Source organism: Coptis chinensis, chromosome 8 (assembly GCF_015680905.1).
Source record: "Coptis chinensis isolate HL-2020 chromosome 8, ASM1568090v1, whole genome shotgun sequence".
NCBI classification, from domain to species: Eukaryota; Viridiplantae; Streptophyta; class Magnoliopsida; order Ranunculales; family Ranunculaceae; genus Coptis; species Coptis chinensis.
Window position 1 is genome coordinate 48,581,688 of NC_141463.1, and position 25,568 is coordinate 48,607,255.

A 25,568-nucleotide genomic window follows, 5' to 3' on the forward strand; every position below is an offset into this window, starting at 1 on the left:
TATATCCACGGACAGGAAATTACCGGAGACATACAGGTGGTAGTGGTGCCAAGTTTTGTTCGAGGTGGTGATTTTGAGGACGAAGGACTGTTTACCAGGACGGACACAGAAGGAGTGGTACCCCACACTCACGTCTTTGGTGCTTTTACGTATATAGTATTGAGAAATTATGTTGCGGAGGACTATTTGGGGCTCATGGTGGTGATTGTAATGGTTCCTGGCATACATGATACACCAAAAATTTCCTATACCCTGGCAAGGGGGAATGTTGAAGTGGTTGCATACTTCGACATCTAGTAGAGACAGCGGCAGCCGCAAGCCAGAGACAATTTGACCAACCGTGGCCACGAGACATCTAGGTCTGGGGGGAACTAAATGGGGAAAGTGAGTCACGTCAGGCACGTGCTCAAGGAGGATATCGTCTGGTATGCCATAGCCAACCCTAATCGCTTATAGGTTAGGTCAACGGGAGCGTGGGGGAGGCGGTGGAAGTTTAAAAGAGAAGGTTAGGTCTGGTATGCCATAGCCAACCCTCTAATTGGGAATCCGAGATAAGGAGAGAGTTAAGGAAGATGAACAATTCACGAAAGGAAATGCAAAAGAGAAGAGGAAAGACTACCAACCTGATGTGTCAATCTAATGGCAAGAACGAGCGTCTGAGCAAGCAAGGAACGGAGAAATGAAGCGGGAGAAAAAATCTAAAAAGGGGGAAAGGCTGAATGCAAGGAGGAGAGGGGGTAGTGGAGAAAGAGAATAGGGAGTCAAAAATGGCGTCTGGTGAGAAAGAAGGAGGACAGTGATAAATAAATGAGGAAGAGAGAGGGAGCGAGCGGAATTTGAAGTGCAAAGGGGGTAAAAAGGTAAAAGAAGGGGAGCAGAAACCAAGGAGCCCTCAGTTGAACCAGAGGATGCGCGACACATGGAGGAACGGGAAACGAGGCGGTCCGAACCAAGCACGCATGGGACACATGTACGAATAATAATGAAGCATGAAATAGAAGCCAAGAGAAAAGGCGGGCAAAGATGAGTTCTTGAATCCACGAACATCCAGGAGGTTCGCAGACTCGAGGGGGGGCATTGTAGCGACCCAATTTATGATGGCTGGTGCTCCGGCGGATGATGGATCCAAAAAGAGGACATACGGTGGGATGGGAAGCATTCTAGAAGGGCCACGGACATAGGAGTCGAGCGTGAAGGCCGAGAACCAAGGATTGGCAGTGGAAAATCACGAACTAAAGGGATAGCTGGCCTGGAGTTGTACCATCGGGACATGTGCCCAACACAAGCAAGGGGAAAACCCTAGGGTCATACGGGAATCCCCCATGCGGCAATCGATGGACCGAGAGATGGAGGGACAGGTGGAGGGCCTAAGAGAGAGGTGAGGGATTATAAATAGAACAAGAGAGGAGGAGAGAAAGATAGGTCACAATAGTTTGCTTGCCAATAAGTGTGGCATTAAGCTTTTGCAACGCATCCTCGACATTATTTCTGCAAGATGGCATTCATGGGAACATAATTTGTTCAATCCCTTTTCCAAAATACGATTACCCATCCGGCGGAAAGTGGATTAGGATCAAGAGACATACCTGTTTGCAAACTGTACAAATCTACATCCTTTTCCACCCGGAATTTTCACAGACGTAATCTCACCGTGCTGAGAAAATGTCTGCCTGAGGTCTTCATTATTTAAACTAGGATCTAACCCTCCAACAAAAATCTATAACAAAACCTGAATTAATTAAATGACACACCAAAAGATAAAACTACTCCGTGGCCCACACAGGAGGTTAACAACTCACTGTTGTGTTGGTAGAATCACCATCAGACCCTCCATTTTGGGAAAAGCCTCCATTCGATCCATATCCACCTAATAGCGATTGATTATCCATACTAAGTACAATGTAAATAGGAAATAAGGAATTTAGGTACTTTTATTGCATCTTACTACAAAGTTACAGGTGTTTTAAGCTTGCACTTGGGGTGGTTCATTTCAGAGCTGATCTCCCAAACAGTCTTTGCTTCTTTTTTACAATAAATATTGGTGATTTAATCGGGCACTCATCAAATTGGATTGGGCAACCCCTCAAAAACAAAAAAAAAAAAAAAAGTTTGTCATATTACAAGTTTGTCATCAAAGCGAACCCGCTAAAACCAGGCCCAGTAACCAATTCAACCGGTCTCGCTATGTAGTTTCCCGCTATGTAGTTTGCATATACACTCAAACAATATGGCCACGTCATTTTCGTATACGCTCAAACGATATGGCCAAGTCGTTTGAGTATACATTCAAACGATATGGCCACGTCATTTTAGTATACACTCAAACGGTATGTCCAAGTCGGTTTAGTGTATACTCAAACGATATGGCCACGTCGTTTTAGTATACACTCAAACAGTACCACCATATTGTTTGAGTGTACACTCAAACGGCTTGACTACATCGTTTGTGTATGCATTTTAGATTTGGCTAATCATTTGGTATCACATGAAAGTGGTATGGCTAGGTCGTTTAGGGCTTCTATGAGGCGATATGGTGAAGTTGTTTGGACTAAAATAATTGAAAAGTTCTCAACCAAGGAAATTCCTGATTAACCAATGATTAGCCCGATTAACCAATAAAAATTGATTACATAAACACCAATTACACTTTTCTTATACATAAACACCGAACATTTTTCTTATAATACAAATAATTAATCGATCATAAGTGTAGAATAATTTATTTAAACAATTATCTGCAAAATTGAATTAGTAATGATCAATTATCAACACATCCCAATTGAATTAGGAAAATTGAAATCCGATTTAAAAAATTGGGTTAGGAACAACACAATTTGTTACACCAACACAATTACATGCACTTTGCACTCTTTATCTGTTATGACATAGTATCTATATAACCAAGTTAAAACATGTAATCAAATATGCCAAAATCTAAAATAATGTATTCAAGCATGCCAAAATCTAAAATAATAATTTGTTTTATATCTAAACTTGTTATTTTTATTTTTTATTTTTTAATTGTGAATCATAAACTAGTTTGGGGTTTGGGGTTTGGGGTTCATGGTTTAGAAATTTCGTATCAACATATTTCACTTAATTATTCAAAACAATAATTTGTTTTATATCTAAACTTGTTATTTTTTATTTTATTTTTAAAATTGTGAATCATAAACTAGTTTGGGGGTTTGGGGTTTAGGGTTTAGGGTTCAAGGTTTACAAATTTCGTACCAACATATTTCACTTAATTATTCAAAATAATAATTTGTTTTATATCTAAACTTGTTATTTTTTATTTTATTTTTAAATTGTGAATCATAAACTAGTTTGGGGGTTTGGAGATTGTGGTTTAGGATTTAGGGTTTACGGTTCAGGGTTTACAAATTTCGTACCAACATATCTCACTTAATTATTCGAAATAATAATTTATTTTATATCTAAACTTGTTATTTTTTATTTTCTTTTTCAAATTTTGAATCATAAACTAGTTTGGGGGTTTGGGTATAAGGTCTAGGGTTCAAGGTTTACAAATTTCGTACCGACATAAAAAAAATTTAATTTCAAACATATTTTACTCAATTATCCAAATCTAAAATAATAATTTGTTTTATATCTAAACTTGTTATTTTTTATTTTATTTTTCAATTGTGAATAATAAACTAGTTTGGGGTTTAGGGTTTACAAATATATTTTACTCAATTATTCGAAATATATCAAAATTTCAAATATCTCTATATAGAATACTCAAGTTTCTCATTTACTCTGCCTTACTCATTTTTTCATCAAAATCCTTACTCCTTACATAGAATACTCAAGTTTCTCTATATACTCAAGTTTATCTAAATGGAACATGAAGATGAAGAAGAAGCATTTGAGGTAATATTTTATGTGCAACAACAAATTAGAGAAGGAGAAGAAGTGGCACAAAATGTTGAAGGTGAAGGTGAAGAATTAGAAGATGTGACTAGTCGAGCAAATGAGATGCCGAGAAATCATCGACGACAAAGTGCAAACCTAAATAATGAGGTAACACTTAATTAGAATGAATATAAAACACTTGATTGATTGAATGAATGAATGAATGCAAAACACTTGAATGAATGCAAAACCCGAGCCCAAACGACATGGCTAGGTTGTTTGGGGACACTATGGAACGACATGGCTGGGTCGTTTGGGGACACTATGGAACGACATGGCTGGGTTGTTTGGGGACACTATGGAACAACATGGCTGGGTCATTTAGGGGACACTATGGAACAACATGGCTAGGTCGTTTGGGGACAGTATGGAACTACATGGCTGGGTCGTTTGGACCCTATATAGAACTACATGGCTGGGTCGTTTGGACCCTCTATAGAACTACATGGCTGGATCGTTTGGACTAAATTTAGTTAGAAGTTCATTTTTTTTGTGACTTTGAAATCCCTCATAACCTAAATGCAAATTGTTTGAGACTCTTGTTTTATTCTTCTATATGTAGGATTCTTTGCCTCTATCCAAGAACCCATCCTCTGCAAACTCGAATGACGTGGATTGTCAACTGATTTTAAGTGATACAACATAATTTTTTACTACAGAAGAGGTATGATAGAGTAGGCATTGATTTCATTTTAAATTTTCTAAATGTAATTTTATTAGTGTATTAATAATAGTTGTTGTTTTTTATGTGTTTAGGTCTTTCATACACGTAGCGAGGCAATCGGTTGGGCAACCAGTAGAGGAAAACAAGTTAATGTTGTTGTGGTCATTGAAAAGTCAGAGTGTGCCAAGGGAAATCGAGTAGCAAGATTGAATTTGGCTTGCGAGTGCTCGGGTGTGTATCGGTCACACAAGAAGGAAGGCGAAGGGAGGGCTAATAAGAAAAGGTCGGGAACCAAGAAATTGGGATGTCCATTTAAGTTAAAAGGTGTTTTCCAACGTGGCACTATCGATGGTTGGAAAATAGAAGTTAGAAATGGTATTCAAAACCATGTATTGGCGAACCTTGAGGGACATGCATTTGCTACTCGTCTGACCGTTCCAGAGTTCGAGTACTTGTCAGAGATGAGTAAGTGTGGAATAAAGCCTAAACAAATTTTGGATTCCATCAAGAATAGGTATCATGAAAACATATCTAGTATATCCCAAGTTTACACTGCAAGGCAGAAGGTGAGGAAATTGGATATGAACGGTCTCACACAATTGCAGAGATTGCGTGAGTTGTTAGCAAAAGAACATTATTTTGAGGAGTTGAGACATGATGAAAATACCGAGGAGATAACGGAGTTGTTATGGGCCCATCCAGAAGGTGTTAAGTTGGCTCAGACTTTTCCAACATTTTTCATGTTAGATGCTACCTACAAAACTAACAGGTATCGGTGGCCTTTCGTACAGTTTGTTGGGGTGAGTTCAACATGGAAGTCTTTCACCGTGTGTCAGGTGCTGCTTCAGTCTAAAATAACATTCAACTATGAGTGGGCCCTACATAATTTTAGTGGCTTGCTTGGTGACATAAACCCATCCGTGATCGTGTCTGACAGGGACTTGGCCCTGATGAGTGCCCCTGACAAAGTTTTCCCTAACGCACACAAGCATCTATGTAGATGGCATATCGCTACGTGCGTCTTTTCAAAATGTTACGATATTTTTCCAACTACAGAACTTGTAGAGAAGGCCCAGTTCTCGTGGAACAACGTAGTCAAATCGAAGACGAGAGGTTATTTTCAGTAGATGGGATGCTTTGGAAAAATATTACAGGGTTGAGTACTCCAATTTTGTTAGTTATTTGCGAGAGACTTGGTTAATTTCCTCACAGTGATCGATTCGTATGTTGTTGGACTAACCAACACATTCACTTTGGGAGTACAACGACCAATAGAGTTGAAGGGTATCATGCTCAGGTGAAGTGTGTATTAGGAAATGCAAATTGTCATGATTTTTTGAGTATGTTTAGCTTCATCCACCCGATTCTAGAGATCCAAATGTCCAAGATTAGAACTACCTTCGAGAGGAGTATAATTGTAACTCAGCACCACCACCGGATTCCTTTGTTTCGTGAGCTAAGAGGCCTTGTCTCACGCAAGTGTTTGGACTTGCTATTTGAAGAAATAGATACCCGCGTAAAGCGTGTTAAAGATGGAGAGATTAGGTGTTGGTGCTATTTGTGCACGAGCCATAGAAAACATTGTGTGTTTCTCCCTTTGACTGAGCAAGAGCGGTCCATCCCTTTGAGTGCTATCGACCCCTTTTGGAAAACATTGTTTGTTTCTCCTAATGTGTCAGTGGGTGTTGGTCCTGATGTTATACCTTCGATAGACTTGTTCATGAAAAGGTTTGCAATAGTTTCTGAAGAAGAGCAGAGGGTTATGATTAGGAAGCTTATGGAGATTATCGTACTAGAAAGTACATGGCTAGTATCGCCTCGTGAGGAAGCAAAAACCAAATTAAAGGTTGGCTGAAAGGTAGCTGCAGCAGAAAGCTTCCAACTAGAGATGAGAACTCTTCAAAGCAAGATCCATCTCATTTTGAACATTCTTAACGTGACATTGAGGAGTGGGTCTCGTCACAACACAACACTACACCCACCCAAAACACCCACACCACACCAGGAAAGAAGCCTTCTCCAAAAATACCAACCCAAAACACCCACACCACACCAAAAAATAAGGCTTCTCCAAAAATACCAAAAACAGCCACACCACGAAATGTAAAAGATGGGTTAGACTTTGGAAAGACGAGGGGTCCTAAGGATTACGAGTTGGATATTCTTGAAGAAATGCATAAATACATTGTTAGAGTTGATGACCCTGTTGGCAATGGCAACTGCGGTTATAGAGCTTTCTGCATTGCATTAGGAAGAAGTCAAGAAGAATGGCCTAAGATGAGAAAGGACTTGTACCAAGAGCTTACTGACAACCTTCCCCTTTATTGTACTTTGTACAGTAAAAGTGAGGTTGTTTATGTGATGAAGGAAATCCTACATGAAGAAGGTTACACACCCTTAAATAAGTGGATGAGCATGCCCTTTGCTGGATACCTATTTGCTTTAAGATTTAATATTGTCCTCCTGCATTTAGGAGCTCGTCAGTGCTTCTTTATCATGCTGCTGAGAACCCAAGCAAATCCTGAGAGAGTGAAAAAAGTGTTGGGTAGCGCAGATGTTGGTGGAAATCATTTTGTCAATGTTGAACTTGTTGAAGATTGTCCAGTTCCTCCAGTAATGCGTCAATGGCTTAGAGCTCGATATGATATTATTGAAAGTTGGAATTTGGCATTGACAGCAAGGCAATTGCAATATATAGTATTGAACATTCCCAATCTAATATGGGAAAATGAGCCTGTTGAAGACCCAACAGTACATGTTATCGACTAAGTTATTTGTATGTTGTCGATATGATATTTTGATGTAATTTGTAAATTCATTTTGACATGTTATTTTGGTGTAATTTGGAACAAGTATAATTTGATTTGATTTTTATGTTATTTGGAAATAATGTTAGGGGTTTTATTTGATTTGATTTGGAAATCGAGTGATCGACTAAGTTGATTCGGACGGCAATCGAGTGATTTGGAAATAATGTTCGTATGTTCTCAATATGATATTTTGATGTAATTTGAAATAAGTGTAATTTGATTTGATTTTATTTGATTTTACTTGATTTTGCCCCAAATGACATGGTCAAGTCATTTGACCTTTATACCAAACGATGTGACTAGGTCGTTTAAGATTTAGGACAAACGATCTGACGCGATCGTTTGGCCTTTATACCTAACGATGTGGCTGGGTCGTTTGAGCTTTAAGCCAAACGATCTGAAGCGGTTGTTCTCAGTATAAAGGCCAAACAATCTAAAGTGGTCATTTAGCCTTTATACCAAACGATGTGGCTGGGTCGTTTGGACAAAAAAAAATTAAAAGTTAATTTCGTTTTTACAACCCTTTCATATCCATACAACCACACAAAGATCAAATTCCACTTAACAACAAACACAAACATCCATCATTCATTCAAAATCAAATAACAACAAATTCCAAACATCCATCATTCATTTAAAATCAAATAACAACAAATTCCAAATGTCATTAATTCCAAAATCAAACATCCATCCATTCCTTACAAGAAACAAATCATGAATATAACGCCCACCACTGTATTTGTACCTAGTCAAGTTGTATGCCTATTCGAAGGAGGACCTTGCTTCCTCTGGAATATTATTCCCAGCCAATTGCAAACCTCTCTCTAGCATGCGACTAGTTTCATCGATGACGTCGTTCTGTCAAAAAAAGGGAAATCAAGATAAGTTACCAATCAAATTCAAAAAATCACAATTAGAGAAACTCAATTAAACATCACAATACTCACAATCGGTGAACAGTTAGGAAATGTCTCCAAGGAGGGATGAATAGGAAGACACTCAGGGTTCCCCAATCGAATGTAAGAATTCCTCGCATACCAAGTCATGTAGTTTGGATGACACTCCCATGGATAAGACTAGATAAATCATCGATTGCAGGGTTGGATCACGTGATTCTGCCATGACTCCTAGTAAAGTGGCCCAATATTGGTCCAGTTCACCTCATACCCGCGTCGCCATAGTTTTTGTTCTCCAATTTGGTGTTGGAGGATCTACGGGTATAAGCTGCACGTGACCCAACTGACACACCACCCTTGCGACAGCGTAAAGCTCGACAATGTTGAAAAAACATAGCAATCCCTCAAAAAATACAATGTCATCGATCGGGCTTCTATCTCTGACATTATTGTAGGGATGCCAATCAACCTGAAACAAAATCAAATGTGTCATTAACAACTCTAATGATCAATTACTAAAAAAAATTAATATAAACAAACTTAAATACTTAAACTTAAGTACTTACATTGAAAAAATTCATATCATCAAGTATCGCTCGATAATACTGCAATGCATGCATTGTATCGTAATAGTGTAGAGCAACTACTGTGTGTCTATTAGCACGCAGCTGAGACAAGTTATAGTCCATGTTTGGGACTGCTCTGAGTACCGGAAAATACTCATAGATCCACACCTAGATATACAAAAATAGTTAACATATTGATAGAGTAATAAAATTAATATTAAAAAAAATAATCTCTAAAATACTAAAGTTTTACCTGTAGAAGAGTCATATAGCCTGTAACCCCTTTCACCTTCGCATATGTGGTAGCCCCAAGACCTCTATACAAAAATGTCAAAACTGCTGAACCCCATGCATACTCTCCTATCTCACTGAATTTCAACAATGGCCTCAGATAACATATAGGGACTCCAGTCCCAGACTTGTCAGTAAAAACAACACATCCAAAGAAAAACAGGATAACAGCTCTGACAGCCCGTTGGACTTCCTAGAAACTTGAGGCCTTCTCCACCACCTTCCCAGCAGCGTCACATATGGGGCTATCATGAACCTTGTTAGCAAAATGCTTTTGGAGGAATTCTAGCCTTACTTTTGAAGTGAACTTGCTAGCTTCCATCTTCGCCTTAATCAAATCAATAGGGAGACCCAGAGCACGATGTAGGAGATTTATCGATTCTTGTAAGTTCAACTCACTGTCCCCTTGCACCGCTCTTCCTCTAACTGTGACTCTACAGATTTGCACAACATCGTCCAAAGTCACAGTCATCTCCCCAAATGGCATATGGAAGGTGTTGGTCTCCAGATGCCATCTCTCCACAAACGCAGAGACCAATGGAGGATCCATATGCTCGTGATAACTTACCACGAGATCAAACAACCCAGTCCTTCTCAACTGTTGGAAAAATCTCAGAGACCTTTCAAATTCATTCTTGAAATCCCATTGACAGAACTTCGCCAAGTGCGAAACACACTTCAACGCTCTGCGATCCTCCTGAAACAACCAAGCACACATTAGATATATATGAGCAGAAACAAAAGATTTTGTAAAAGAAAATCAAAGTACTACAGAAAAACAAAATATTACCCTTCTCTCCCAAACATTGCGAGTGACACGCACCACATAGTCATACAACAACTCTGACTCATACGAGCCACCCCCATACTCACCTCTTTTAAACTCCAAATCATCATTGGATTTTCTTACAAAATCTAATACCAGAGGTGCTTCTTCCACTGATGGTACGACTTCTACCACAAATTCTTCCACATTATCATCCTGCTCATCCTCCTCACCCTCCTCCTCACCCTCCTCATCACTCTCCTCACCCTACTCACTCTCCTCACTCTCCTCTTCCACTATAATCTTCTCTTTGTCCATATTTACATCTAAACCTATATTGTTATCACTATCTACACTATCTTCACTCGATAAATCAACTTCAGGAACCTCAGGAACCTCTTTTTCTTTGTGGTTCCCTCTACGCGTTGATGTCATTAAGCCCTCTGCCCTTTGTCTCTTTCTTCCAACTGTGTCACCACTAGAGGAACCGCCGCCAAACAATTTCTTCACACCCTTGAATGTAGTTTTCGCTACATTCTTCACATTCTTTGATCGAGGGCCCATTGCTACAAAGAAAAATAAAACAAGTATTAGTAACTATTACAGTTCCTAAACATCCAAACTTCCAAAACTTCAAAAAATTCCAACAAGGATTACTTCATAATGAAACAAATGTCATAATTGGTACACCACTAAGATCATTAAAATCAAAATCAAACATCAGTAAATTCAAACAATTTCCAATAGATAATGGAATCGAACCAGATAAATTGCTATGTTTAATACAAATGAACCTAGTCTTAAAACAATGCTTGAACAATGTGTAGGAACCGTTATTTTCAGAACAAATATTTTGACAAACCGTGAGAACCCACGCGTAGCGGAATCAATGGGGTTCACGGTTTTGGATAGAAAACATACCTTTTCGATCCGGTTTAGATAACTCTAAGTATCCAAGCTTTATGAATCCGAATCAACAATCAGCCCCTTGATCTTTTGTTGTATTCCTTTAGAATAGATTGGACGTTGTGTGGGCAACGAGATACCAATCCCCTTCTTTCTCACAAAGCTAGATCCAATTTTGGATCTATCTTTCCTTGCCTCTTTTTCTAATCCAGTGAATAGTGAATAGGTTAATTTTGGCCAGAGAGAAGAAGGATTCTATTTATAGGATACAACAGGGACCATGAGGAGAAATTAGGGTTGGGCCTCCTGACGGGCTTGGGCTTCCCATGTTCGCCCAAAACACACGGCCCAAGTCCGTCAACAAATGGCTTATTCCACTAAAAGTCATTGCTGCACTACCGCCCTAATCCCAAATTACATGTCAACGTTTATGGGCTCCATATTATATGCTCGTTGATCTCCCCGTGTTTAAGATATCAAATGTCCGTTGATTAAGTCAAGTTACTGACAACTACATTAATCAACTTCTTATGTCCTTGAGTAGTACCACTCAACCTCATTGTCATGTCGGAATAAATCCACCTGCAGGGTTTACATGACAATCTTTTTGAGCTCCTCAAGGGGACATCATTAACCCGACTTCTTGCGGGACACGGATTCCTTCTATAATCAATAGCACACCTTACATATAATGTAATTACCCAATCCATCGAGTTTGTTGATTCACAAATGAATCTCACTCATTGATGATTTAAAGCAATGTACAATGCATGTAAGTGTCCGTTATTATATCCGGATTAAGAGAACAAGCATCCATAATAACAGAGGTGTTTGTTCTCTTATATAGTCAGTATAAAGAGAAACAACCTCACTTGGTCCTGTTCAATACACACAAAGTGTACTAGTGTAATCCTATAGTCAAGATAGACTAATACCAGATTATACTACAACCGTACCAATGGTTTGTCCAAATCCATCTAGGTTGTGAATGATTACTTATACTTTATAAGGTCCTGATGATATGATCTTCTGTGTGTTCACACCATATCATCTACAACATAAAGTATTAGACACATACATATAACTAATAACATATATAATATGCATAACATTTGCACATATGATTCTCATTCAAAAAATGAAGAATTAGAGTTAATACAAAAGTAATGCTTTCAGTATATAACCCTATCACAATGCACCGGGTATACTTCCATAAAACTAATTTCTCGACAAATCAAGTAACTGAAGATTCTAAAACTATCCAACAAAATTACTGCATTCTTGACATTCTAAAACTAAAATCAGATGAAACCTAAATGTTATTTAGTAAAAGCATATGAGTCAATAAACTGGTGTGTGAGGGACTTACCGAGGTACACAAACATGTGCAATTTAATCACAATGAAACTGCATTGGCTAAACAAAACTTAAATTTTTTCCCTCTATATTTGTTTCCCTCTATACAAAGGTGTGATGTTGATTATAGGTGACCATGAATTGTTTCCCTCTATACAAAGGTGACCATGAATTGTTTTTCCTTTGTGGTGGGTCATTTGAAATGAAAGCAACCTTACGAAAGAATCATTCTACAGCCTTTGCACTTGGGGAAAATCCTAACTTTGCTGCCATTTGGAGTTAGAAAAAACACTCAGCCATCCTAGTTTATGGCATGTGCTTCATAAGTCATGATTGCACGCTTTAAGGTTGTGGTGTTACTTTCATTGTAGGGTTGTTAATCATAAGTATGGCTTGTACAGGCCTTAACTAATTCTCAGAAAAAGCAAAAAAAAAATAAAGGTTGTCATTGTTGATTGTTCATAGATCTATTTTAATCTGACTCCTCCCCTTGTGAAGTCAGTTTCAATCTTATCTATCTCCCTTCCCCCTATCTGAACTGCTTGAACTTCCCCAACCAATACAATTACATTGAAAGAATAATCTCTCTGCCTTAAAAATGTTTTTAAGGCCCATCACTCCTAAGTCCTAACTCTTAAGACCTTACTAATGTTGGAGAACCTGAGAAATCGACCATATAACGTATAATTAAACTGAAGTTTCATTTTTTTCCCCTTGAGGTATGTGTTCAACATAAATATTTTTGTCACTACAAAGGGCTCAGAAAGAGTAACCTCCCTGATAGAAAAATGCCTGAGGTTTATTATTCGGGTAGGGTTCGTGCATAAGTGCATTGGGACGAGAGATCAACACTTGTCTCAATGTTCATTGAAAATCCCCACCGTAAATATTGTGCCCTCAGGCTGTTTTTCTAATGACGGTACCCTCTCTGATTTCATGGACAACATATATGTTTGTGCGCGGCTTCAGTTCATTCATCTCTTAATTCATGGACAAACTTGAATTTCTCATTAACATTGCACAACTTTCTGGTGGATATGATATCAACCTTAGGTAACGACAACAACTGATCAAGTATATCTTCATAAAAAAAGATTCGAAGACATATATGTAAACAAGCCTAATTAAACAACCATAATAAATGAATTGTTCATCTCTACATTGTTTTTTTGTCCCTTTCTCTCTCAAAGACCTTGTAAAGCAACAAACCATGATCATCACATATATGTGATTACATAATAAAAGAAAGTAAAACCACTTCCTATGCGTTGGTGATGGCCATGTGGGGATAATAAACATCACACACTTGATTGAATCACAACTCGATCTGTTTCAATGATCTTAAATTTCTAAACAGAATTGCAATGTGTAACTACTTCAAGAAATGATATAGTTGTCAAAGTGAAGACACTTACGATGACAATGATCAAATACGTAATTAATAGAGCACACTATATAATCAAGCTTGAAAATTAAGAAGAACAAACTTGAATTTTAGAGCAATTGAAGAACTCGCAATGAGAATAGCTTAACAATGGTGTGTTGGCGAGAGATGAGAGAATACTTCACTGAATTTTAGACAGATGAGAGAAAACTCAATTTTTTTTGTTTTTTTTGGGTTCAGACTCGCGATGGCGATAGAGATGATACCTGGTGGAAAAGGTTTTCCCGGTTTCATGATTAGGTGGGGGGGTGTACAAGGCTTTCTTTTGGGCTTTGCGTGTTTGGGCTTGGGCTGGAGGATGCCCAATCTATTTTGTGTGGCGCCCAAACAGGACCTAAATATTTGCAGCTCAACCTCCTGGGCCAGTTTGTTTCCCATTACAAAAAAATGTAACAATGCTAAGTAGTTTGAGCTCCAACTTGTTGATTCATTTTATAATTAATTATGGGTAAAAAAAATTAAAAAATAAAAATGAGAACCCTTTGAACCAAAAAAAAAATAGTAATTTTCACCAAAAGGAATGAACCGAAATAGAGATTCACTTAACGAGGGAACAAATTTGACGCTTGATCCAATCTTTGCCAACTGTTTGGGGAACTAGTAAACAGGACCTAGTCCGTCCATTGACGATCAGCTTCCAAAAATTTGGAGGTCTACAGTGAAGCTTCACGAGCTACAAAAAGGAACTCTAATCAACACACAACCATCACGGAGACTATAATCAGCAACCACCAAAATAAAGTTTTTGATACCAATGGCGAATTCTCTATGCAAAAACTTGCAAGGATCAAGAGTATGACGGTTGGAAATAAAAATCATTAGTAACAGCAAAGAAACAACTCCCAGTGCGAGACGATTCCTTATCAATGTCCAAGAAGTACTAAAAGGAAATCAAGAACTCATATATGGTGATGTTGTGAATACCGACCTTAGCTTTAGGTTGAACTTAAATATATCAAATAGACACATACACCCTCTCACAGTCTCTGGCAGTGCCTAGAAGTGCCATGCATATCATGTCTCTTAGAGATCCAATTTCTAGATCAAGCATGGTTGTATTCGTAGTTGCCATTTCCAAGCACAACAATGCTCAGCACTTCAGAAGTTCTTTGAGCTACTAATCATTGAGTATGTACGTACTTATGTACTTCCAATCATTGATCTAGGGCTTTCACCTAAGAGATAAATGTCACTGGATTGGCTAAACCTATTTAAGAACTTAATAATATGTCTCACTTGCAAGGTTCATGAAGATGCATTATCCCAAACAACAAGCTTAATCCATATTCCCTAACACCAACAATTGACCATTTTAAAGAAAGTATGTCCATGTTCATTTGACAAGTTAATTTCATCTCGCTTGGATTGTAACGATTAATGCAAAATGACAATCATCAAAGATGTGAAATACCATACTCACTACTAAAAAAAGACTTATAATGACAGGTAAAAGCCATCATGAAACTAGTTTAATGACGTTTTTTTCATTAAAAAAAAAACCATCATTATAGAGCCCGTCATAAAAATTTACAAAAACCGTCATTAAACTTACGACGGTTTTCGTAAAGCCGTTATGTAGTTCAAAGATTTTATGTCAACAATAGGGTTTAAAAACGTCATAATAGGTGAAAAAATATTGACTGTTACATTGTAAGTGTCATTAGATTTAGTACAACCGTCATAATTTTAAGTAAAAACTGTCAAGAAACCTGTTCAGTTTGTGATTGCAAAAGTCGTCATAAAAATATACATTTTCTGGAAAAAAAAATATTTATAAAAATAATTTTATGCCCTGAAAATTGCATAAATCATTTAGCATGTATACGATCAAACTCCACTACAACAACGCAAACTCCACTACAACGTGATCCATTAACACAAACATAATCCATTACATTTAACCATTTCAAAATTTTACATAGATACATACATACATTTAACCAAAAATATCCACAAAGTATGTCTAAACAAGAACGGTTTGCATGGTTTGACTTTCATTCATCGAACCTTGTCCAAATGTAACCTGTAAAAAATAAAAGTTGACAAAAACAATAAGATGATCAAGTCTATCATGCACTTCATCACGAGCGACTAAAATATGCATTCAATTCGTACATTCAATCAAAGAAAATGACGAAAAAAAAAAAAAAAAAACTTCAGCAAAGTGATAACACTAACTCAATGGAATTGCTAAACACTCATAGCAGCAAGACTAGATGCTAAAGAGAGTATTTCCAACCACTACCAGGATCACCTTATGGAAAGCTAGGATGGCGCAGCAAGTATGCAACTAATTAACTAATCAATCCACTCACCTTATGGAACCTGTTCTATCGGTTTGTCATGGTCTTTTGGATTCACGAATTCAGTGACTCAAAATTTATTTGCTGCAATCTGGGCTATTAAATTGTTGAGTACTCCCCGAGTACTCGCTACTCGTTACTTAGCCGACCTGACTAACAATTTAATCCTCGATCACAATCGGGCTCAAAAAATCCCCGAGTACTCGGCCAATTAGGCCCGATTAGCTGAGTAATTGTTGATAAGTGCTCAAAAAGTGTTATTTAACCCTTGACTATGCCTCTTGTTTAGCCATCTTAGTGGACTAATAGTGTTTGTAAGTTATGTTTTATGATTCTACAGGTGAAAGAGAGAGTTTTGTGGAATATTAGAGAAAAATAGGTAAAACGGAGCAATTCGGAGCATTAAGGATCACATAGGAAGCCCGTGGACAATCATGGAGAAGGCCAAAAAATTGAAGCTATTAAAGATGCAACTTGGACCTATTTTAAAGCCTATTTGGAAGCCCAAGGCCAAAGGATTCGTTGCTTGGACCAAAGCCTGCAGAAGAGGATAGAAGGATAGAGCAGAAGAGACAAAATAGGCTTACGCGTTTGAGACGAATGGATCGAGTGTCAAGACGCATTAATCTCGTCTGAGATGCATGAATAGTGGTCCAGACGCATGGATCAACACTGTAACCAATTTCTTCTCAGTTTTGGAAACAAAGTTGGACTCTGAAAGAAGTCTATTTGTATTAGGAAACAAATGACAGTTTGGAATGCTTCTAGAGCTCATTGTAACCTCTATAAATAGAGGACTTAAATGCCTCATGTAATTTGCCAATTCACTTATACTCTTGTCTCTAAAACTTGAGGCAGAGAGAGATTAATAATAAAAGATCGGTTTTAACTAGATGAGTCTTAATAAATTAGTCTTTCTAGTCTTATGTTCTTCGACTCTTCTTCTTCTCGTTCTTCATGTTCTTCCTTCTTTATGGAAGGCTAATCTTCTCTTTCAAGGGAGAAGATGAAGTCGGTGCTTAAGGTTTATTGATTCTTCTGGTTCATGGTGTTCTTCAATCAGGTTAGTTCTTTATGTTTTTAGTTATTAGTTCCATTGTGCACACCAAGGGATGGAAGTATAGATTAAGGTTTTTATTTATTGCAATCGAATATCATGCTAGTTTAGGGTTTTATTTATTGCAATTGAATATTTGCTAGTGACGTGATTTTATTTATTGCAATTGAATATATTGCTAGAATAGGGTTTTATTTATTATAATTGAATATTATACTATTATTCTCTACTTTTCTCCTAGTTGTGTAGTGTTTTACAGTAAGGGAAATATTCCTTGTGTTTGCCTTAGATGGTGATTCATTGAATAGCAGCCCAAGCTCACATAAAAGGAAAGAAGATACTAGTAACATGAACATGGGAACAACCTTAAGTAGAGTTATTTGTTAATGATGTTTTGTCCAAGAGGGCATCGGCAGTCGCTCGATTGCCTAATTATAGTCTACTTGTGAGAACAACCATGAAGCAAAAGGTCATTGAATCAAAAGTATTGGTGGATTCTAATCTTTTGAAGTCCCTCTTTTATAAATTCTCAATAGTTTAGTTTAGCATTAGAATCTATAATATATATAATAATAGTTTTTAATCCCTCAAACCCCCTTTCCAGTCCTGTCCTTCATATAAACATACACTTAAAAGTGGAACGATACCCTACTCATCCTTTACTTATTAAGGGATAATTAGGTTTTGATACGCTTCTATTTTGTTCAACAACCATCATCTATCTACATTATCCATATACCATCTCACATAACACAAAAAAAATAGGCAAGGTCAAATGGCGCCGCTGCCGGGTTAAGTTGTTTATGTTTAACGTTTTCTTTCAAGATTAGAATTTTGGATCTTGAGGTAATTTTAGCCGCATCATCCATCCTTTTGAGAAAGAGAGAGGCTTGAAGGACATCTCGAAGACAAGATCTACCATCTAGGTTAGTTGAATCTTTATTCTTTTTATTTCATTCTTAGTATAGTTGCATCGTAGTTTAGTTTTATTTCTTTCTTAGTATAGTTGAATCGCAGTTTAGTTTTATTGCTTTCTAGTATAATTGCATTTAGGACCTTTTCAACAATTAAAGTTGTAAGCCAACACAGCGAAACATCAAACTCTAGTGTTTCTTGTCTGAATCTTGACAAACGGACTATCGCGTGGGTGAGGTGGTACTTAAGCAATCCAAGTGATTCACCATAACCCTAGAAGAGACAGCTTTAGATAACGGGCGAGATACTAGCTGCAAAGCCCAACCCAGTTGAAGGAAAGTAGTTTTGCATATTAGTATAATTTAGAATAGTTACATATTAGTTTAATTGCATTCAAGCATTCAAGCATAGTAGGATAGAGCAGAAAAGACAAAATAGGCTTACACGTCTGGGACGCATGGATCGAGCATCCAGATGCAATAATCGCGTCTGAGACGCATGGGTCAACATTGTAGCCAATTTCTTCTCAGTTTTGGAGACAAAGTTGGACTATGAAAGAAGTCTATTTGTTTTAGGAAACAAATGACGTTTTGGAATGCTTCTAGAGCTCATTGTAACCTCTATAAATAGATGACCTAAGTGCCTCATGTAATTTGCCAATTCACTTATACTCTTGTCTCGAACTGAAAAGAGAGAGATTAATAATAAAAGATCAGTTTTAACTAGCTGAGTCTTAATAAATTAGTCTTTCTAGTCTTATGTTCTTCGACTCTTCTTCTTCTCGTTCTTCGTGTTCTTCCTTCTTTATGGAAGGTTAATCTTCTCCTTCAAAGGAGAAGATGAAGTCGGTGCTTAAGGTTTAATGATTCTTCTGGTTCATGGTGTTATTCAATCAGGTTAGTTCTTTATGGTTTTAGTTATTAGTTCCATTGCCCAGACTAGGGGATGGAAGTATAGATTAATGTTTTTATTTATTGCAATCGAATATCATGCTAGTTTAGGGTTTTATTTATTGCAATTGAATATTTGCTAGTGACATGCTTTTATTTATTGCAATCGAATATCATGCTATAATAGGATTTTATTTATTATAATTGAATATTATACTATTATTCTCTACTTTTCTCCTAGTTGTGTAGTGTTTTAGAGTAAGGGAAGTATTCCTTGTGTTTGCCTTAGATGGTGATTCATTGAATAGCTGCCCAAACTCACATAAAAGGAAAGAAGATACTAGTAGGATGAACATAGGAACAACCTTAAGTAGAGTTATTCGTTAACGATGTTTTGTCCAAGAGGGCATCGGCAGTCGCTCGATTGGCTAATTGTAGTCTACTTGTGAGAACAACCATGAAGCAAAAGGTCATTGAATCAAAAGTATTGGTGGATTCTAATATCTTGAATTCTCTTTCTTATAAATTCTCAATAGTTTAGTTTAGTTTAGTTTAGCATTAGAATCTAAAATATATAATAATATTTTTTTAATCCCTCAAACCCCCTTTCCAGTCCTGTCCTTCACATAACATATACTTAAAAGTGGAACGATACCTTACTTATCCTTTACTTATTGAGGGATAATTAGGTTTTGATACGCTTCTGTTTTGTTCAACGACCATACACCATCTACATACACAAAAAGAGGCAAGGTCAATTGTGTTAACTATTTCAATGTTAAACATTGAACTCGACATTTCGCCAATTTGACCAACCCCCGATTCTATAAAGTTCGACACTTTAATCATATTTATTTTAGTTGATTGAGTGTTTTAATTGTTTATTGATTGATTGGGTTCTTAATTGGCTTCATTATGTTGGTATTTCAATGTTAAATATATTTAATAATTATTTGTAAAGAAATATAGTGTTATGAAAAATCATCCGATTAATCCCCGACCGATTACACTTACTCGCTACTCGCTCTTCAAGCGAGTAGTGACCGAGTAGCGATTTAACTGCACAAGCTGCAATGTACAGTTCAAAATGAGATGATATAGAAAAACTGCACGCACATCTACATATGTAATTAATAATCTCCTTAAAGAGATAAGGTAACACTTCCACTTTTCAAACTTATTATAAACATATGCTATGTAAATTCAATATATAAAGAAATGGAATAGAAAGCTGGATTTTCTTTAGCTATCTCTTTTGTCTTCATTAAGTGGAATACATCGAGTTAAGTTATAATGCAAATTTACGTGTGTATCTGTGTAGGTTGGGGGGGGGTGTGGGGGTGGGGTGGGGTAGGGTGTCAGAACTTATGAGTAAAAAACACATAAGTAAAGGCTTTGCACGTACAAGGTCAAAAATATTATCCCATTTGTACATACCAAATAGCAATAGCTTTGCACAGGGTAGCAAGTGAGAATTCCAAGACCTGAATACAAGAGTTCCAAAGAGCATCAAAACTTGCAGTTAGTGTCAATTTTTATAATTCAAACAAAAATACAAATTAAAAAATGAGCACATAATACCATACCAATGCTCATATTGACCCCATTGACATCTTTTTTTCAATATGATCACGTCCCCTGCAAAAAATTCACCTGATTTAAGTTAAACAGTTCCAAGAACTTGATGTATAAAAACACAAAGAGTGAACGCCTTATTTTAGTCGTTTAAAAGAAATCTATAAAAGAAAAAACCGTTTAAGACAACGTGCTGAAACTCATCCCACTAAATTATATGTTTAGTGTCTAACAAGTTCACTACTTGGTACAACTTTGAAGTTTTTAAGCTTGGTTATTGTATTTTATGTTACAGCCACTTGATGCTTAGTGTATGAGGCACCGTTTTGCTCCTGAACAAAAAAGAAAAAGAAATCCAAGTTTTTGGAATTGGGTACAGGGCTAAGGAGCAAAGCTTGTCAATACAAATCCAAGTGAGTTCATCCTAATGGTCAAATGCATTCCCATAATAGACGAATCTGAAACAACAAATTAAAATTGTACTGTGAATTATCAAATTGAATTTTTGTATAACACGCCAAGGACTTTTGTGCAAGCTTCACAATTTTTTATAACACATTGTGCAAAGCTTCATACTCTGAGATATATTTATATATAGAATAAGAGCACACTGATGTGAGTAAGGGCTTTTCCAAATTGATCAGATAGAAGAAATAAGTCTTAACAACCATCTTGATGAAAAAAAATATATTTTCCTTAAATATAAAATATTACCAACACAAACAGCATTGAAACAATGAAAAAAAAATCATACTCGAGCCTCAATTTATGAGGAGGGACACAGAGAAAAGGACAAAAGAATGCTTACTTGTCTTCTACACTAGTCAATATTTTTTTCTCTGGTTCGTTGAAGATTAGGAATCAAAAAGAAGATAACTAGACCATAGAAGCATAAATAAGATGCATGTACGTACGAAATTTGATTTTCCTTATTTCCAAAGCAACAAATTAGTCGTTTCAAATGAATCAATATGATTAAACCTTGCCACTGTTCTGCGAAGCCTCCACATTGGGTGATGCCCGAACCCTACATAAGACCCCCAAATCAGTAAATTGCAAAATCCAAAATCAATTTATGAGAACCACTAATCCAAAGAAATTAAGGTTTTTGAAATTGGGGTTTTAATTAGGGGTTGTAACCTAAAATCCAATCAACCTGAAAATTATTCAAGGATAAATGAACAAGAGAGAGAGAGAGACAGCATACCGAATCAATATTTGTGGATGAGAATGGAGCGGCAGTACTGCAGTTATAGAAGAAGATGAAGAAGAAGTTTTGGTGGGGGCGGTGCAGTATGGGTAATTGCTTGTTCTTCTTCAATTTGGTGTTGATGGAAGAAACGAAGTAGTTAATAAAACTGAGGAATACATTTACAAGATTTCGATTTGTACTACATAATAATAGTCGATTTGTAATATCACCATATTTTCAATGTGCATCTGCCTACTAGAACAATATTGTCCATTCATCTCGCTCATTGCTTGTGACCTCTCATTATCATCACCAAATCTCACGAATCCATAACCCTTTGAACGGCCAGTGGTTGCGTCAATAAAACTTTTGCCCCTTTGACAGAAGAATATTTACTGGCAAAGGTTTCTTGCAATAATGTATCACTAACATCTGCAAGATCTCCTACAAAGATAGAACGATCAGTACCAACATCTGAATGCTTATCACCCATGCTATTTGATGCCTAGTTTAGGCAGAAAGGTTGTTCACTGCTAAGCATAGGGGCCCCGCTATTTCTGAAGAATTTTCTCAACAACTGCGTGTGAATAAAATTCGACAAATCCATAACCTTCTGATTGACCAGTTTGCTTATTTTGGATAACTTTTATGGAAGTTACCTGCACAACACCGAGCATAACTAATCAAGTTCTTACAGACAATTAACCGAAAAATAAATAAAGTAAAAAATGCAAAATTCTCTAGCTATATAACTAGCCTACAATAACAATCTTTCTTCCTTGCAACTAAAATTACAAAATCATAAACTATACTAAGCTTAATAGATGACTGAGCTCATATTCCAACATATATACCCTATTGCAATAATGGACAAGTACAAGTCTTCATTAAATCAAAATTTAATTAGAATAGTGGCATTCATATCAATAACAATGCAATTAATAAGATCTAAATAAATATATATATAGATATAAACAAGATAAACAAATCTAAGAAAAAAAAAAGATAAACAAGATAACACTACACCATAATAGTCGATTTGTAATGGATATACATCCGTTACAAAAAATATTAATAACAGTTATCTTGCGTTGACACAATTGTGTGACAAATGAATAGTGACGGAAATTAGTAACGCTTATTATCCATTACATAATTTACTAATAGTTGTTAAGTGTTATTGAAATTAATTTCAGTAACAGATATAAAGTGTTCCAATGTATTAGTAGCGTTTGACAAATTTAGTTTGATATTCATTACCAACGGATATAACCGTTACTAAATCTGGAAGCATTTAAAAAAAAAGAAATTAAAGTTTTGGTCCCAATCATATTGTTCCTGGGCTACCTACACCTGCTTCTACCATACCTTCCACATATATTACACAACATGTCCACCCCATTAGACATACACTGTAGTATAATAGCAAGAAAGAAAAGAAACTGGATGATCTTGATATTTCATCCCTCAGGAGACACTTTGTTAAATTCAGTTTTAAGCATATTTACAAAGAGGGTAATCAGGCAGCTGACTACCTTTCAAAGTTGTACAGATCACTGGATGATCTTGATATTTCCTTTCTCCCACCCCTTGATCTTAATCTACATAACATAGTGGAGGAAGATAGGAAAAGAATTATGTACTTAAGGGATTATTCTAATACAGGTTGAGGTTTGCCATAACCTCTAAACTTTTGAAAAAAAGAAAAGAAAGAAAAAAAAACACTTAAACCAAACATATTCCATAATTCATTAATAAGTCGCAAGTCTCAACTCTAATTACATTTTATTTAACAATGAGAATGAGATGAAATCCAAGAGTATAACAACAACTAGTAAATTCATTAAATCTTTTGTAAACAAAATACACAGATAAAATAAGTCCTAATAGCTCTCAAACGAAACATTTGATTTCTTAAATCGTTTTCCCTCTAGCAATTATGAAAGTCATTGACACCTGCAACTAGCCCAATGACACCGAAATGAAATTAAGAAAATAAAAATGATCCATACATAATAATAAGTAAAATTTGTTGAGGTTAGATTCATAAAAACAAGATGTTGAATTAGATTCAACAAACAAAAGAGTGATACCAATAGTCTGATCAAAACATTTTTGTGGTGTCCGAGGCAGATTATGAAGTGAGTTCCAATGTGGACAAGGGTGGGGAGACGTGTCTAATGAAAATAGTACTTCAAAGGTGAGCAAATGTTTCTATTGTATCTTAGAAGCTAGTAGATGTTTTTATGGTATTTTAGAAACTATGTTGTTGAACCTATATTTCGACCAAGATGGTAATAAAAATTAAATGCTAATAAAGTTGAGTGTACTACTCAACTTCAAATTTCATAAAGCTCACAAGAAACAACTAAAAGAATGGATTTGCTGACTAACCCAAAAGACGTCCTCAATGTCAACGCAGACAAAAATCAAAATAGCAAGAAGAATTATTTTCCTTTGAACAATGTGTCCAACAAAAGGACATGTATTTAGATTTGTTCCTTGGGCCATTTTGAGATGAAATTTAACTACTCAAGTGTTAGTGACCCAAACTAATCAGAGTTCTAATTCAAACAGCAACCCTCCATATGACTTCCCTAAACTTTGTAGCTAAGCAAAATGAATGGACATGTCCAATCAAATTAGCAAAATAGATGCATGTAAGGAATAATCTGAATGCAGGGCTATAGTCGGAAACAACCCTTAAAAAAATCAGCACAATAGATGCAAGGCAATTCAACATTATCTAAAGAAGCACCACCACCAGTTGTTTCCTTACAATTCTTTAAGTGTTATTAATGACGAATGTTCTCATCCTATGTATGACATGATTGAAATGTTTTTCAGTATAAGAATAGTTCACCTAATTGTAAATTGCATGTGAAGTTACTTGGACGGATCAAGTTAAAACAAATTACAAAATTAAAGTCAAATAAAAAATAATCAAAATAAAGAGATAGAAGAATACCTTGATGAATGGGATAGTGAAGGATTTCTAAATTTATAGAATTGATGGTACTTTGCAGTGGTCGTTTTACCTATAGGAAATAACAAAATTGTACATTATATTAAAATGATACCCTAAAACTTATCATAGGAGACAACATGACGAAACAACCAAATTAAGAGGCTGCACTAGGCTACTCAAGGAAAAAATCAACTCGATATGATTTTGATAACATCAAGTCAGATACATATTGTATGATACTCGTGAGAGAGAATGGAGAGCTACAAATAAATGCGTCCTCACACGCCCACTTGCTTGATCACCACGCCATATCTTAGGAGAGAATTTAGGCCATTTTTGGATCGATATAGGCAAATAAATGTTAAAAATCCCAAAAAGATAGTTTCCTCTAGTTACCCCTCTTAAGCCTTCACCACATTCTAAAAGCCTTTTTATTCTTCACCACAAATCCTTGACCCACTACAATACACAATAAAAAGTTTACCAAGCTGACGAGTTGAGAATTAGATGGATATTAGAAAAAGAGAAGAGAAGACCTTGTACAAAAACAGATCAGTTAGTTGCTTCGAAAAGAAAAGAAAGAGAAGAAAAAAAAGACCCATAAAAAACTAAAACTCCAAGAAAAAAAATTAAAGGAGTCAAAAATCGAATCTCCAAAAAGTTCAAAATCAAAAGGAGATGACATCAGAAACAAAAGCAAAGTTAGAACTCCAAAAGTTTAAAATCATATAGAGTCACAAAGCCAAAGGGCTAAAGAATGAATCAAAATTCGGAAGCAAAAAACAAAATGAGGTTCTTCTCTAGTTATGGATATCTTGAAGACCCAATTTCTTAACTTATTAGAATTCTGTTTTTCTTTCTAAACCATCACCCTAGCCCTATAACTCCTAATAAAAGACATCTAGCTCAATTAGGAATATAATGGTATGATAGTAAGTGGCAAGCGTGATCAATCGACCCCGATTTCCTTTGGAAGTCATTCGTGTATGTGAGGAATATAAATGCCCGCTGCATTTGAGAGAACGAAATTTGAGTGAATCTATCAGAGAGT

At 36.3% G+C, this 25,568-nt stretch overlaps 1 pseudogene; it reads right to left on the reverse strand.

Moving 5' to 3' along the window:
- Nucleotides 1-1,367: 1,367 nt before the first annotated feature.
- LOC147481764 (polyadenylate-binding protein RBP47-like) lies at nucleotides 1,368-22,269 on the reverse strand (annotated as a pseudogene).
- Between the last annotated feature and the right edge of the window lie 3,299 nt (nucleotides 22,270-25,568).